This window comes from Mytilus californianus, unplaced genomic scaffold (genome assembly GCF_021869535.1).
Source record: "Mytilus californianus isolate M0D057914Y unplaced genomic scaffold, xbMytCali1.0.p SCAF_6, whole genome shotgun sequence".
In the NCBI taxonomy this organism is placed as follows: domain Eukaryota; kingdom Metazoa; phylum Mollusca; class Bivalvia; order Mytilida; family Mytilidae; genus Mytilus; species Mytilus californianus.
In genome coordinates, this window is record NW_026262712.1 from 105,413,664 (window position 1) to 105,431,786 (window position 18,123).

Below are 18,123 nucleotides of genomic sequence, written 5' to 3' on the forward strand. Positions count from 1 at the left end.
ATATTGCGTTAAATGTTGAAATTGTTTTCCATAAATAAAGATAAAGCAGGTTTAGAAAAAACAGCTTAACTTTGATCCTACATTTCCTTTTTTTAATTATCTAAATTGAATAAAGCATAATTGGCATTTTATTCATAATGAAAAACGCGTATGAATATGTGCACTGAATATGATTTTATATAAATCTTTTGAAAAGAACTTATTTTATCTTACCTTCTGTACATTTCTATGATTGGTTAAAAGCAACCGCGTGGAGACCGTATGTATTCCATATTGGGTTAGTAGGAGCTTATTTCAATACACCGTTAGGAGTGATGTTACGTCCCTTTATAAAAAAAATACGGTGTTGGGGAAAAGTCTTAAAGGTGTTACCAGACGAAGAAATTGATGATGAACGATTGAAATAAAATCTTAAAACACATTTTAAGCTAACAAAATGTTATTGTTGTCATTTCTTTTTGTATAGACCAATAGAAGTAGGTTTTTAAAACTAACCGTATTGAAGACTTGATCACTTTGGTAGGCTTATAGACGAGTCTAAATACCACATGTTTAGATATAAAAAAAGAAGATGTGGTATGATTGCCAATGAGACAACTCTCCACAAGAGACCAAATGACACAGAAATTAACAACTATAGGTCACAGTACGGCCTTCAACAATGAGCAAAGCCCATACCGCACGGTCAGCTGTAAAAGGCCCCGAAATGACAATGTAAAACAATTCAAACGAGAAAACTAACGGCCTAATTTATGTACAAAAAATGAACGAATAACAAATATGTAACACATAAACAAACGACAACCACTGAATTACAGGCTCCTGACTTGGGACAGGCACATGCATACAGAATGTTAGCGGGATCCCAACCCTTCCCCTAACTAGATAGTCGGTAATGGAATTAGCTGACCCCATATATATATACCTTATATATGTAAATATATATATGAGGTATATATATATATATCGTTTTAGGTCATTAGTACACCATGTAACTAATAGTACCACCCTGTCGGGTAACATTTTGTTTTATTAGCTGATGATACTGCTTTATTTGTAAAAACTGTAATGATTTTCTGTCTATATTAAATGAATTTACCATATATTGTAAAAATTAATTGGAAAATAAAGATTCATATTAGTATGCCTTAAGGATGATGCGCCTCTGTTTTAAAATAACAAGCTCTAAAATACTACTTATTTTACAGAAGTCCACCATAAATATTCGTTTGCGGTCACGACACAGAATGGTAAACAAGTTTTTACCGTGGTCTCCAGGGCACAATCGGGATGAATATGAATCTATATATATAGGTAGATCTGTAAAAGGCATGAGATTGTTATGTAACACGTGCATGATGACGTTACAGTCGTCTATATTTACGTTGTAGTTGACGTATATTAATGGGAACCAATTGTGCCCCTCTTCTTGCCGACTTGTTTCTTTATTATTATGAGGCTGACTTCATACAGTAGCTTCTTAGGAAGAGAGATAAGAAGTTAGCAATATCCTTTAACTCTACGTTCCGCTATATAGATGATGTTCTCTCACTAAATAATACAAAATTTGGTGACTATGTTGAACAAATCTATCCCATCGAACTAGAGATAAAGGATACTACAGATACAGTTAAGTCTGCCTCATATCTTGACTTACATCTAGAAATTGACAATGAGGGTCGGTTGAAAACAAAACTTTACGACAAAAGAGATGATTTCAGCTTCCCTATTGTGAACTTTCCATTTCTATGTAGCAACATTCCAGCAGCGCCTGCATACGGAGTATATATCTCCCAATTGATACGATATTCCCGGGCTTGTGTTTCCTATCATGATTTCCTTGATAGAGGATTGCTGCTCACAAGGAAGCTATTAAACCAAGAGTTCCAAATGGTGAAGTTGTAGTCATCCCTTCATAAATTTTACGGACGCCATCACGAGTTGGTTGACCGTTATGGAATAACCGTTTCACAGATGATATCGGATATGTTCCTTATGTCGTAACTACAATACCCTTCCCTTTTCACGAATGTGACTTACCGAATTAGACTATTTACCGGATTTGTAATAACATAAGCAACTCGACGGGTGCCACATGTGGAGCAGGATCTGCTTACCCTTCCGGAGCACCTGAGATCACCCCCAGTTTTTGGTGGGGTTCGTGTTGCTTAGTCTTTAGTTTTCTATGTTGTGTCATCTGTACTATTATTTGTCTGTTTGTTTTTTTTATTTTTGGCCATGACGTTGTCAGTTTGTTTTCGATCTATGAGTTTGACTGTCCCTCTGGTATCTTTCGTCCCTCTTTTAAACGGGTCAAATGGAAAAAGAACTAACATCTGATCGGAAAAAAATGATGAAGATTATAAAACAAAATGATATTGTCAAATGAAAATGCACCAAACAGAGTACCGTATACAGTTTTGTGAAGAGAAATGAAAATCGGGGTGATATTGAAAACATTTAGAGATCAGACAGGTCAAATTACTTTTACTACCGGGACATACACCGTTGTATAATAAAAACGGTCGTCGTAAATCTTTATCTGAAAATTCTTATGATTTTAATGAGAGAATTGATCGACCATTCTCAAAAGAATTGTTGGATGTAAATTACATTCTGAGGGTTTCACAGGCGAAAAATAAAAAAATCACAAGCATGGATTAAAAATTTTTTTGATAGCAGTTTTGTAGCTTTCAAATAAAGGCAAAAGATACCAAAGAGACATTCGGATGTGTAGTTAAGAGCGTTCCAGAAGAAGATACATTCAGAAAAGAGCCTCAGACGCACACAATTTATACATGCTATTTTCGTTTACTACATGTGTTTTATTTATTAAATGTTTAATATGAGTGCGGGTGTTGGAGTCAATTCTTGCAGATTATGACAATAAAGTGGCATGAATCTTAAAAAAATGACACATTGGTGAGTCGAACGAGACCGTAACAAATATCACTTAGATATGTCTTGATTTGCATTGAATATCAAAATATTGTTTAGCAAATTATTATTGTTCGAAAAAAAAACACCGATAAAACCAATCCATAATTATATTTGTCAAATTACGTCTTTCAAGAAAAACAAAGATTTATTAGAATTATTCAAGTCTATTCAACATAACTTTTTTACTGGTAATTGTTTTAATTAAAGCTCGTGAGATTAATCCATTCATTCAGTCGTTCATACAATATATTATAAACAAAAACTAAATATTCTTAGAATAACTTTGCTATAAAGTAATATGCAATGCATGTAGCATTTTAAAACAGCTATATCCAAAATCAGTACCGCAAAGTACGAATCAGAATTTTTCTATTTGACCTGACGGTAGAATTTTATTTAGCAGTACCATTCAACCTATTGTTTTGAACCTTGTGGTTGAATCATGCCAAACACATTCAGTATGTTTTATTTACATCACCTGTTTTTCTATGGATAATAAACATTTTTGTAAAAAGATCTTTTTTGGGGGTTTAATTGTGTGATCTTAAGAAAGGTTAAAAGTGTGTGATCTTTACATAGTTAATGTAATATTTTGAATGAAGAATACAATAATTTGAAATTATAAGAATTAATAACACCAAATAAACATTTGCATTCAAAAATTTTCTGGAATATAGTTGTTATTGGAATATATTGTAATTCTAGCATATGAAACGATTTTTTAAAAATCGACTAGTAATATAAGACATGGAATCTTATGCTTATCAAGCAACACTCCTATTCTTAACTCTAAAATACTTTACATGTATTTGCTTTTTCATTTCGTTTGCGTGTTTAATTGTAGTGTCAATGATAAAAAGTATTGTAAAATCTTTTTTCATATCAGCTTAAATCACTTTAATAACCAGAATCGGGGACCGCTAGCTTTTCTAATTAATTTGAGTTTATTGCTAGCTTCAACAAACTTTCTGCTACTATTACAATACCCACAACTAGGTTTTGCATTTACTTCCATCTCCTGAATGAATTGGTCAATCCGTACTTCCATCTCCTGAACGCATTGGTCACTCCGTACTTCCATTTGTTTACACAGATTCAAGAATATCTCAGATTTTTTATCACCAGAATTATCATGAAACTGGGTTTTTTATCAACGCTTTATGGGAGAATACTGATGACTTTTCAATGCATGCTGTTACATATTGTTGCAGATTGTAGAATTCAGCAGTCAAAATTTCATCACTTAACTTTTTGTCACATTTATATTCCCTTTGTTCCACACATGCAGCCAATACTAGGTCTATTTTTGATAGAGTTGTGTTAGTCTGATACTCATGCGCCAATGGTTAAATAGGGTGAGCTGTCGCTTCTGTAAGAAGATAATATGTTTATGATTTGGTGGTACTTTTATTTTTATCTTTTAAGACAAAAACGAAATGATAGATATCATAGTGAGTGAGAAAATAAAAGGTGCTATTAATATATATATATATGATGATGAACATGAGTTTATGGTATATATAGCTTTTTCAAAGGAACAATAGTTGCACTAAGCAACAAATGAATTATTTATTCAAAACCAAATTTGACGATTGACAAACTGTAGAACATGCTTTTTTCTTGCAGTTGAAATTCTTTTTGATGATGTGAAGAGTACTGAAACGGTTCGAGTAAAATGTAAGTAGGCTTAATCAAGTGCAGAAAGAACAAAAAAGTAACAACTTATATTTTAACGAAATATTGATAATTTGAGATTTCAATGTCTTAATTTGTCTCCGGGTAAATATAACATGAAGATTTTCAGTAACTTACCACATTAGAAATATTCTGAAATAAAATACATAATTTCACGAAGAAGTTTGGTTTTGTCGTCTTTTATTCCAAACAATATGTTAAAGTTATACCTTGCAATTCTAATCCATCAAAACCAGGTAATGTGTGTCTTAGAAAAATAGCAAACGTCGTTGGGTCTTTATCTGGAAGTTTAATGTGATGTGCGTCTTTTTCCTTTAAGTTTCCAGTAAGCATTTTCTGGAAAACTGGTGACGCCTCCATTAAATTGTCTTTGTTGACAAAAATCTTTTCATTGCCAATTTCAATGGTTAAATCCTGGAAGTTAAACGGAGAGAATGTATTTTTTGGTGGTCTGACATTCTCAGCTTCAACTTCTGTTCTCATTTTTTTGGATGTCCCTTCCATGAATATGAATACTTTTATATAACCAATATATCTACAAAGGAACACAGACAAAATGGTATATTTTAAAGTAAACAATTATATTATTAAAGTGAAGTGTGAACATATACCAATAAACATAATGCAATGTTGCACTAGTTCCGTGGGACCTATATGTCAATAATTTCACTTTATTAAGTGTTCACTGTTTTATGGTCTACACGTAAGTTTTATAGTCTACATGTTAAAAAAATGTATAATATTTCTCAAAAAAATAAAAAGTTGTGTGTTTAAATATTTAGATTAAAGCAATGGATTATATATCACCTGACGTTCTATACCATACGCAAGAACTAAATATTTTGTTAATTTTTCATTAAAAATTCAAATTTTTCAGCATGATTTAAATCTGAGCAGCTGTGTTCATTTAAAAGTTCACTAATATGTAAGTCAAAGGCAAATTGAGACTCTCGGTTTCTCGATTGTTACAAAATGTGCATAGTCTTTCTCCTAGATGTTTCGTTTAAATACTTTCCAGTTTCATCTCTTATTGGTAGAATACTGCTTCTGAAATAGGCCAAGTATGATAACTCAATTTTACTAAAGTTCAATTTAATATAGTTATCAATTTAAAAAAATATTTAATTGTTCCTTTATTTTTCGTGTTTTTGACACGTTTTACAGGGAATTCCCCCGTTATCGGAATAAAAGCGACACATATTATTTTTGACAGAAATCTTTTCATTGCCAATTTCAACGGTAAAATCCTGGAAGTTAAACGGAGAAAGTGTATTTTTTGGTGGTCTGACATTCTCAGCTTCAACTTCTGTTCTCATTTTTATGGATGTTCCTTCCATGACTATGAATACTTTTATATAACCAATATATCTACAAAGGAACACAGACAAAATGGCATATTTTAAAGTAAGCAATTAGATTATTAAAGATTTAAGTTCCTAAAAAGTCAATATTAAATGACAGTTTGGTGATGCAGTTTCTATCAAATCGGAAAAAACTATCCCATATCTTACCATATTATTCTAACCCCGATACGGACTCATATCCAACAAATATTTCCGTATTAATAAAGAAGTAAAATAACAAAAATGCCCAACTCCGAGGAAAGTCCCTAAGCAGATGGCAAAATCAAATGCTCATACACATCAAACGAATGGATAACAATTGCCATATATCTGACTCGGGACAGGCATTTTCTTAAAGTAGAAAATGGTGGATTAAACCTGGATTTATATATAGGTAAACCTCTTACTTGTATGACAGTTGCATACAAATCCATTATATAAACAACGATGTGTGAACAAAACAAACAAAACATAACAGGTAATAAAATTGAGAATGGAAATGGGGAATGTGTCAAAGAGACAACAACCCGACCACAGAACAGACAACAGCAGAAGGCCACCAACAGGTCTTCAATGCAGCGAGAAATTCCCGCACCCGGAGGCGTCCTTCAGCTGGCCCCTAAACAAATATATATACTAGTTCAGTGATAATGAACGCCATACTAAACTCCAAATTGTACACAAGAAACTAAAATTAAAAATAATACAAGACTAACAAAGGCTAGAGGCTCCTGACTTGGGACAGTCGCAAAAATGCGGCGGGGTTAAACATGTTTATGAGATCTCAACCTTCCCCCTATACCTCTAGCCAATGTAGAAAAGTAAACGCATAACAATACGCACATTAAAATTCAGTTCAAGAGAAGTCCGAGTCTGATGTCAGAAGATGTAACCAAAGAAAATAAACAAAATGACAATAATACATAAATAACAACAGACTACTAGCAGTTAACTGACATGCCAGCTCCAGACTTCAATTAAACTGATTGAAAGATTATGTCTTCATCATATGAATATCAGGCACAATCCTTCCCGTTAGGGGTTTAGTATCATACCATCATAACATATATGAGAAGAACATAACCCGTGTCATGCCAACAACTGGTTTTTAAATAAATGTGTTTAGTGCCGATGCAAAGACCCTATAAGTGAATCAATATTAACGCCAAAATATGCAATCTTTAATGACCTGACAACAGTATCGTAACTATATCCCTTCTTAAAACTGTGAAAAATATAGGTCCAGCAGTCAACATTGGCAAATGGATTTTTTTTATGAAATTAGAAAATGTAAGGAACTATATCTTTTTCTATGCATTCCCAATTCGTTTTGATCCTACGTTATCGACAACGTCTTGACAACGCCTTTTGTTATATGACGTCAAAGAGTTTATTTCACATGTGGAATTATCGGTTTTTATTTCAGTGGGAAGTCAGTGTAAATCAGTGCAACCAATGTAATGATGTGTTATAACCTTAATCACTATAAAACATGCAAATATGTCGACAAAGATAAAAAAGATAAAAATAAAACAAAGAAGGCATATATTAGACAAAGCACATTAGTAAAAACGATACGATAAGTGCAAATATGAGGTCTCCTATAGTAGCATAAGTCGATTCTGAATATTGTCCACTAATTGATAGATTTTATATCCATTTAAGCCAGAAGAATAATCAAGTACATAAACAGTACTAGAGTTAAACAAGCGTCCATATGGTTTTATCGGAAGTCTTTGTTATAATGCATTTGAGTAATTATATTCCCAAGTGCTTTTTTGGCAAGCATTTCAACTATAAGCTTTGTACCTGAATGATCATCTAAAAGTGTTGTGTCCCTTTCACTTTGATATTAAGAATATTTGGCGTTCTCTATCATAGAAGGAAAAATAGTGCATTTGTTTTGAAATGTTTTGTTCATGACCCTTTAAAGGTCACAGCAGCCTTAAAGGAAGTAATTGTTGTTGACATTTACCAAGCAACAGTGCTACTTGAAAATAATAAATTCCTCCTTTTAAAGGAAAAGATAAAGACAATTTTTGCAATAACCATAATTATGCTATAGAAGAAAGAATATTCTTAATATCAGATGATGATAATTAAGCAACGTGTAAAAAGTATAAGGCCACGCCAAAGTAATACCTTGTTCGTCAGACCACCCGCCTGTTGTGAATAGTCGACCAGAAAAAGTACTTTTATTTTTTATTAAACCTGCGTCCGTTACAGAGCCGCGCGCGTCTGTCTCTTGAATTCATGGAACACAAATTTTAATCAGTTGTGCGTTTGAAAATAACCCCATTGAAATTGACATTAAGAAAATATCTTGATCCAACTTCACAATTTTGTTATTACACTATTATTGCTTAATTTAGTATGATAAATATTTTAGTGTAAGCCATGCATAATAACACAAATAATGAACTCCAAGGAAAACTCAAAACAGAATGACTTTGATCAAATGGAAAAATCAAAAACTCAAACACTTCAAACGAATGGAAAACGGCTACCATATTCCTGAAATTTGTAATATATACATGTCCAACAGTAGAGGTAAAACATAATTTACATTATTAATCCGCTGATTATTAAAGTAAACAGTCTTGCTACCCAGATTTTGCAGTTGTCATTCTTCAACATTCACAAAAAACACACTATTCATGAATAATTGATTTTGATTAAACTTGTATTAATAAATATAGGTTGTTGATATTTAGCAACGTCTTCCATTTAACACAAGGCAAAAAACCAAACTCCAAGGTAAATTAAAAAAAGGTTGATGAAGCCTGACAAGATCGAACGATCGACTATGATAACAAATAGATTGAATAGAAAACCACAGTCGTATTCCGGACAAGGTACAGGATTTTTTTTAAAGTGAGGGTTGCACCTAGTTTCATAGCTAGCTAATCCTCCCACTTATTTGAAATTCTGTTATATTGACAAAATTGAGTGAGCTGTCAAAACAGGCATAATTGGTCTCGATTAACGTGAGAATAACTTGGAACCAGCAGTCATAACTGTGTAAATATACATCACAGACAATCAGGAACAAAGACACCTTCATTTCATGTAGTTGATAGTACATACAGTATAGTTAAATATTATGAAATATACTATATATATAGCTAACTTTTGTATTAATATTGATTCACTCATAGGGTCTTGCATCGGAATTAAAATACACCTGTGACGTAAATCTTTATTCAAACTCTCCATTATTTTTCAGGAATCGAGAGTTATTTTCTATTGTTCGTCATCATTCATCCGGACGTTTTGCCCTTTGGATATTTCCATGGGCACTTTCTTAAAAAGTGTTCACCCATGGGAATAATTCTAGAGGACGGAACGCGATATTGAGTGAAGATGAAATCTTACTAAAACGACTGATACTGGGTTTTTATAAATTGGGATCGTAGTAATACAATGAACACGAAATATCTCATTATTAACAAACAGCTTTTATTTGCGAGTCGTAATTCCATCTTGTAAAATATAGTATCGTATTCACTGAAATTCAACAATATAATCCACAATTTGTTTTCCGATGCAAACCATGGTTGAATTTTTGTCATGGATAGTATCCAAGTGGGTAAACACGAATATTTTCCATTGAATATCCCATTCCTCTTCTGTGCATCTACAAAATATCAAATGTGTTAGCTGTGTGTGAGTCAGTGAATTCTATTGTAATATTGAACACATTAACATTATTCAATAATGAAAGTAAGAGAAAAAATATTTCACATAAAGATTTGATTTTAAGTTTACCTTTTAATATATCATTTCCTTGAAATATTTTGATTTTGCACAGCAAAAATCGTTTGTTGCATTTTTATATATATAAATTAAAAACACAAAAAATCACTCAGAATGTTTCTACAATAATATTGTGGTTTAATAGAATAAAAAGTCCAAGAAACTGAAATGGTCAAAATGGCGTATTCGGTATTTTATTTGATTGTTCGTTGTTATAATTTAAATATAGTACTTATGAATAAAATTTGAGGGGGTATGGATAACATTTGGATAAGGCTTGTGTTAAATATTAGGCGGGTTTTTTAATCAATTTTCAACAGAAACGCGTACCATAATCGAATTCATTCACTGTTGTTACATGTCCAGTGGCAAATATAACAGTTATATCAACAGTGCAAATATACGGCGTTAATCTTGAAATAAATGTTTGAATGAAATTAAAAGGTAGACTGTTGTCGACTTAAGTTAAATACATACAAAACGGAACCCAGAAATGTTTTTTCATCATGCGGATTTTTTTTTCTAAAACTTTTTTTATTCCTTTCTGATAATAATGAAGAATGAAACATACTTTCAGTTTGCTTGTATTGCTATTTAAGAAAAAATGCATACAAGTTTTGTTCGTTGTAATAGCAAAGGGAACGACAAATGTTGTGTTGTGCATGAAATACTGTTTTCTTGTTTCATTTTATTTCATCGAATACAATGGTTTGAAATATAGAATCACAATTTGTTTTCGATATGAGTTAAAATCGAGCACACCGTTTTTAGTTAAATAACCTTTTCTTGAGTGTTACATACCTGAAAATTCATTCTAGTTGTACCATTTCACTTTTCTCAGGCGATTCTACATCCAATATTTATCAAACGAAAAACACATATAATCTTTTAACATATATGCATAAATACTAGTTTTGTTTTAACCTTCCCGAAATACCACATAAAGACACAAATGAATATCCTTTCAATCCCACTGCAAGAAAGACGTGCGTATCCAATGACTTTAAACATAAATCTGAATGAACTTTATTCAAGATATTTTTATAGTAATTATTCTGCTGCTAATAAATACTTCGTTAAGTGAGTAGATGGTCAGCTTGATCATAAATTTTGCCTGCGGATTCTTGGATACAACACGGGGAAAATGAAAAGAAAACCATTACAAAATTAAATAAAATTCTTTAAAATGATATAATCTGAAGATTCGTTTTTAATATTTAAGGTGTATTTTAAGTTAGCGAAAGTCCAAATAACTGTCCATTCCTGGGAAATAATGGGCGTCGGCCCTAAGGGACTCCGCTCCATTTTTTCCCAGGAATGAAAAGTTATTTCGACTTTCTCTATAACATAAACAGATTGTAGGCATGATGCGTGTTCTGGTCTTCTCACATATTTTATGATGGTATGATAGTAAACCCCTAACGGGAGGGATTATGCTTGATTTTCATATGATGAAGACATATTCCTTTAATCAGTTTAATTTAGGTCTGGAGCTGGCATGTCAGTAACTGCTTGTAGTCCTTTACCAATTATGTATTATTGTCATTTTGCTTAGTTTCTTTTGTTACCTATTCTGACATCGGACTCGAATTCTTTTAAATTGAGTTTTACTGTACGTATTGCTTTGTGTTTGTTTTTTCTACATTGGATAGAGGTATAATGGGGAGGGTTGAGATCTCACAAAACATGTTTAACCTCGTCGCATTTTTGCGGCTGTCTCAAGTCAGGAGCCTCTGGCCTTTGTTAGTCTTGTATGATTTTTAATTTCAGTTCATCTATATGGTTTTAGAGTATGGCATTCATTATCACTGAACTAGAAAACAATTTGTTTAGGGGTCAGCCGAAGAACGCCTTCGGGTGCATGGTTTTCTAGCTGCGTTGGAGACCCATTGGTGGCATTCGGTTGTTTTTTACTCTTTGGTCGGGTTGGTGTCTCTTTGACACATTTCCCATTTCCATTATCAATTCTATGCACACTTTCAACAAATTAAGTAAACTATAAAGACATGGGTATAAGTGAGTCTTATGAAGTGAAACAAGATATGAGATGGAAAATTTTAGTCTCCTTGCTATAATTAAAATTTCCAGGAATAAATCACTTTCTTAAGTAACCAAACAGAAAAGGATGTTATCATATCATAATTTACTCTTTGGCAATAAATTAAAGTAATGGATAAATATTCACATTACGATTATAATTTCACAAAAATGTCCTAAATTAAATCAATGGAAAATTGTCCCGTTAAATGCACTGCTTTCGTAATTAATAATCGTTGTTATCCTACTAACCCTACTGATAACGATCATAGATATATAAATCCCATATTCAGAATCCGAAACTTCTCGTTCGGAGTCCTCAGAGGTAAAAAAAAAATTGATAGGCAGGAGATGTATTTCGAAATAACATACCGATGAAATAGAGATGTACGTTTTTTCTCTTAATATTTGAAGGAAAATCCCGTAACCGTCGTCCTTTTGGCTTTATATACAGTCACGTCAATCGTTACATTAGTTTAATTATGTTGATTTTGGAAATTGTCACATTTTCTACACATTTAAGAATGATTTCAACAACTATTTTAGTTAACATATCATTTGCCTTCTTATAGATAGAATCATTTGGAATGAACGGAAACAACAACTTCCGGGAGTCACTTTAGTAGTTTTCTGTTTTTAAGGATATTTTCCTCTGGACTATTTTCGTAAACAATATAAATATCGATACAATATGGCGACAGGAATCTACTGCAGACACATCAAACTTGGGAATAAAATGTATGGTATTGTATTGTATTATTAAACTTGTATACATAATTAATAATCAACGTTTGATAAAACAAAAAAATGAAAATGGAAAAGAATCATTGTAATATAATAACAAAATGTTAGTGTTTATATTTCATTTATTATTACCACTTACCTGATCACTTGGTGACATTGCAAAACTAGGAAGTAAATATCAGTTTATTGATGAATAGAATTAAAGATTTTTTAAAAAGCACATTTTTCTATAAACCACTTCTGACTATATTATGTAATATGTAATATTTTCATACAATATACTATTTTCAATATGATAAAACTACGGACTAATCTTATTTTCATGCAGACATTGTTACACATAAGAAACAAATATTTTTTGATTCCATATATCTGCACGCAATGATAGTTACCGTTCATTGCTGAAAATCAATGGAATTATTGAAAACGTTACTTATCATTGACGTTCGATCAGATTTATCCAGACTTCATTTACAAATACAATTTTACTAAATTTATACTTTTCCACTGTCGGTAAAGTGTCCGGCTAGGATCGTGGTTTTTCGAGTGAATCGGTCCACTTTTTTCGACTGTAGATCGGGTTTTTTTTTAGTAATAAAACATGCGATAAGGTCAATTAACTGCTATTTCGTAATTATAATAGTTTTTTACATGACTCTCCATCTTATTTTGAATACTATAAAAAATCAGTGTTTGATATGGTTGTTTTTTTTTCGAGAGCAATGTGTTCAGTGAAACCGTCCGGGTTTTTCAACAAATGTTCCGAGCTTTTTAAAGAAAATTTGAGTAAGAAAAAAGTATTCTTGGCTTCAAAAAGACTTTTTCTAGTTTATAACTGTAATTGAGTGAAGGACAATATCATATATTCCCAATAAATCACCAAAACATATTACTACGTAATTAAAAATTTTCTGTTCGGAAAACGTTCTACCACAACTTTCCAGTGTTAGATTAGAAATTATTGGATCCTTTATACAACGGTCTAAAGAACATAGTGCAGAGGGACTCATGATCCTTTCAACTTCATTTCATGATACTTTTGTTATTACAGTTAATAATATTTTTTGTGGTGAACCCCGGAGAAGTAAGAAAATGTGACAAACAACATTATATATATATATATATATATATATGAACGATACTTGTTTATAACATGCAAGTGTAAGTACACCATTATCAAACTGATGAATGTATTGGTTTCATGCCTTGAAAAGTACTTAATTTGAACATGTTTTTTTGTACACTGACACATAACATTTTAACCTAAATTTGTATAATCACTCGATAAAACACGAACGCACTCGAAAAAAACCGGACATATAGAAATGAATTAGTCTCGATATGTCGTTTTCAATGCAAAAACAAGAATTGTTGTAAAGTGTCTGTATATCTAAGGATATATAGATTCCATGTATGCATTTCCGTTGACATTTGCATTGGTATGTGTATAAAAATGGCTTTATTCTGTATTTTGGAGTAAAAGCATTGTAAGGCTAAATTTAACTTTTTTAACGAAAAATAATGTCGGATTGATAATATCTTTTATTCGAATACAAGCATACCTTGCATAAGCTTGTATTTTAAACTCAAGCTTCTATATCACGTCTTGTCAGAAAGGAAATCTGTTTGTTTACATCTTTGATCATATTCACTCAAAACAAGTGGTCACATTCGAAAAAAACCGATCAAATCACTCGAAAAAACACGATCCTAGCCGGACACTATACCTACCGTGCTGTTTTCTGAGAACAAAAGTGACAATGTCACATTATTTTGCTAAAGAAATTATTTTCTTGTTTGTAATATATATTATTATTTTCTGTTTTGAAAATATCAGAAATCAGGACGTAATGCGTTATGGCATAATTCGACGTATATTTTTTTCATATTGAGTATCTTAAAAAAATTGGAGAAATGTCGTCCCCAAAAGAGAATGAGGTGAAACAATGAATAGAAAAGTTGATATTTCGCACTATTAGAAGATGCCAAACTTGAAGATTAATCCCTATAAACTATCACTATTTCTTCCAAAAGCCTGATTAATTTATCAGGCTTTCTAATTAACACTTACAAATACTGTTGATTTCAGTTGAATTTTATTATGATATTTCATGAAGATAGTTAGTATTGATTAAACTTTTTAACACTTTTGTTTTCTCTGGAGTGACATTATTTTCGAAATTTTTAGAAATAAAAAGATGGGGTATGATTGCCAATGATACACTCCCTACAAAAGACCAAATGACAAGTGCCTTATTGTGTTTTTTAATTACGATAGATTGTGTTAATAGTTGGAACAGAATATGTGTACCAATGTGCACATGTTTTTACCCATGTACAAAGACAATGTGTTGTTCGTTTGTTGTTTATCTTGTACGTTTCAGATGTGTTTGCGTGTAATGATGGTTTTAATGGGGACCTGTATTGTCTTCTATCATTTGTTAAAAAATAAACATTCACAACACATGTATGCCTTGTACCCGAGGGTATCATCAGACCAGTAGTCCGCGCTTTTGTGATAAGATCATATATCATTAAAATGTTTATTTTCTTTCTTAACCAACTTCAAATACATAACTTACTAACAGTTGTAAACAATGAACCTTAGTCAAGAAGTCAGCTCTAAGTTAACTTTTTAAAGATTAGAACTGCACACATCTGTACAACAGTGACAACAATGATGCTAAGGTTCCTCCCTGCACTGTTGCTTATGAAACCATAGAATGCAATTAGTACAAATATTGTACTTGTGTATTGTGTGTTAGTTGCATATAACAAAGTATTTCTACGAGCACAAATATACGTTTTTGATGACACTTAATCAACTATATTATTTTTTTTCTTGAAAGATATAAGTTCATTTTCTTTAAATTGATTGATTATTAAAAGTTAAATTGTTCAAAACGCCTTATTTTGAACAATTTTTTTTTCAGAATTTTCGGTTGATAAAGCTCCACATAAGTACTCGTGGATTATTGGATTTATCCAATCTCAATAGTTATATCATAAGAGTTTGGACGAACAAGCGAGTTCCGACCAATCTGACTTTAATCAGATTGATTAATGTTGATTTTCTCGTTAATAATCACGAATTCTCTTATTACACAACTAAAATTCATCCAAGGGAATTTGATTAATATAATCGTTATAAAGACCAATAACTATTCTTTTTCCTCATATAAATATTTCAATTAAACACTGGAATATCTAAAGAAAACATACGTCAAGTGAGACGATTTTTTTGTTTTCTCTTTTTGGGCCATGGTGTTTCTTTGACCCTTCTCATGACGTATACATTTCCCAAACTTGTTCGCTATGTCCTTGTCTGGAGTGGCGTTTTTTTTTAAATTTCAACGAACGGAATGAAAAAACATGTTTGTAGATCTGGATAAAATATAGGATTTTCCTTTAAAGAAATTCTATGTACACATATTAAATTGTAAAACTAAGCCATTGACGTATACTAGTATAAACATAAAGTTCAAATGAAGTTACTGTTATCAGTTAAAGGCAACCGTACAGCCTTCAACAACGAGAAAGCCCTATACCGTATGAAAAATATGAAACAATTTAATTGAGAAAACTATCGGCCTTATTTATAACAAAATAATTTATGCAAAAATCAAATATGACAGACATAAACCAACGACAAAAACTAACCTACAGGCTTCTGACTAGTGACAGGCACAAAAAGAATGTTTCTGGATTAACCATGTTTTTAGCGATCAACCCTCACCTAACCTGGAGCAGTGGTGTTACATAACTGGAAATACTCGCAGTTACCGACAGTTAGTTCAAACCTAATAACAACTAATGAAAAATAATGTAGCGTAGACTAAATATCAATCAGTACACATCCAAAATCTAAATAATTTAGTGTAAAGCAAACCTATAGGTTTAGATTGTAGTACCGTGAAAGTGCATATGTGTATAAAACAATAATATTTAGTATGGTTTTAAACTACTGATAAGAAATCAATATATATATATATATATATATATTAAAAAGTTTTAAACTTTGTCCACGCTGTGCATAAAATAGGAAAAAAAAACAAAATAAGGCTTATATATATATATATACCAATGAAAACAATGTTCAAAGATCTTTTCTAATCAAATATGCTTAACTTCTTTATGCACCTGTTCCATGTTTGGAGCCTATTATAGGATTAAACACATTTTTTCTAGAGGTTATTGATGTGTAAACCGGGGCGATTAACTCACAAACTGAATAAAAGTCCGAAGGACTTTTATGTTAAGTTTGTGAGTAAGAGCCCCGGTTTACACATCAATAACCTCTAGAAAAAACGTGTTTAATCCTTATAATTCTTCAGTCAAACATTCGCGATTTTTAGTTAAGATTTTTTGTTTGATAGCTACTACCATCAAATGCACATGTCATAACTAAGGATTTAGCCGCCATATTGAATTTCTAAAATCCGTAAATATTCGATAAATGCAACAGAATCTAAAATGAAATAGCACCTACCTCAAAAACTGCATTTTAATGAGATATTATCCGAATTTGAAGCGTACAAGTAACGAAATAATCTTTCGCTTGAAAGTTTTCATTTGTATGACGTCGTGTTTTGCCATGACGTAAATGCGCTAAATCATTCATGAAATTTCGCAGAATTTTTCATGAATTTTAATTTTATGCATTTTCAAAGCTTTAATGTAATGTTTTTTTGGTTACATATGCATTAAAATAGAAAAAAAAACTGTTATGTTTTTGTTTTTCAATCTCAATTTGCTGAAAATCCCGGACTCCCTGCATATGCATGTGTATCGCGCATGAATAGATGGTACGAAAGTAGTTTCGGAAACATGGTTTATCGAAGTGTAAACCAAGGTAAAAAATTCTAATTGACCAATCCGTTTCAAGTATTTATAGATATGCAAATCATATAAGAATTATAATGCAGTGTTTGTCTTTATTATCTGTCTGTTATATTTGTTATTCGTTGAATGTTTTGTCATAGATCAGACTTATTTTTTAATTGTTTGCATTTTTGTCATGTCGAATTCATTCATCGCTGACTGTTTACGGTATGGAATTTGCTCATTACTGAAAGCAGTTCTTGACCTATATTTACCTTAATTTGCTTTAGTTGCTTCATTGGTAATCATTCCCCATCTCCTGCTTTTATACCATGTACAAAATGTCAGGGTAAGCGATCATATTGATTTGCCTCTTGGATCTAATCTGTCAGGAATAAATATCGGTTTTTCTTGTTTGTTTGTAATGCATATTGCAATATTGTCGTAATTAATTTCATATGAGAAAAATACAGCAATTCTATGAGAAAGTATAGCATTTATAAGTTCATTATAAAAACGTATCGCTATTTTATAAGTAAAAATATCATACTCACATAAGAAAATATAGCATATTCAATCTTTTACACGTAAGTATGGCTTAAAATGCAATCGAACATATTGAAAGTGTACATCACTGTCTTTGCTACATGATTATCAAAGTATTTTTACACTTCAAAATTATAGATCGTACAAATAGGTTTCATGTTATCTAATTTGCCTATTTTCTCTAATAACTAAATAATACTTTGAATTAACTGTACCCAGTGCACGAGATGTTTGTCCCGTT

The 18,123-nt window shown here is 31.6% G+C and overlaps 1 long non-coding RNA gene across 1 annotated transcript; it reads right to left on the reverse strand.

Annotated features, from left to right (window-relative positions):
• Positions 1–2,676: 2,676 nt before the first annotated feature.
• LOC127706299 (uncharacterized) lies at positions 2,677–12,674 on the reverse strand. Its single transcript, XR_007984401.1, has 3 exons — positions 12,655–12,674; positions 4,845–5,170; positions 2,677–4,309 (listed from the first exon to the last, which is right to left on the reverse strand). It is a non-coding gene; the product is annotated as an uncharacterized LOC127706299 (long non-coding RNA).
• Positions 12,675–18,123: the final 5,449 nt, after the last annotated feature.